Here is a 233-nt window from a genome sequence, read left to right on the forward strand (position 1 = left end):
CTGAGGATTACCTTTCATTTTCCTCTTTTCTCTCTGGAAAATGATATTGCAAAATTGTAAAAAGAGACAATTAAAAAGTGGATGAAAGGGTCTTATAGCGAGCCATTATGAATAAAAAATCTCAGTATTTTCTGGATTTTGTGGTTTTTGTTTTAACAGTCACGTTTTAAGAAATGCTTAATTTATGATTTCTTCTTGCATCTAATTTTATTTTATTCTTTTTTTTGAGACGG

The sequence above is a fragment of the Piliocolobus tephrosceles genome, chromosome 3 (assembly GCF_002776525.5).
Source record: "Piliocolobus tephrosceles isolate RC106 chromosome 3, ASM277652v3, whole genome shotgun sequence".
Classification (NCBI taxonomy): Eukaryota; Metazoa; Chordata; class Mammalia; order Primates; family Cercopithecidae; genus Piliocolobus; species Piliocolobus tephrosceles.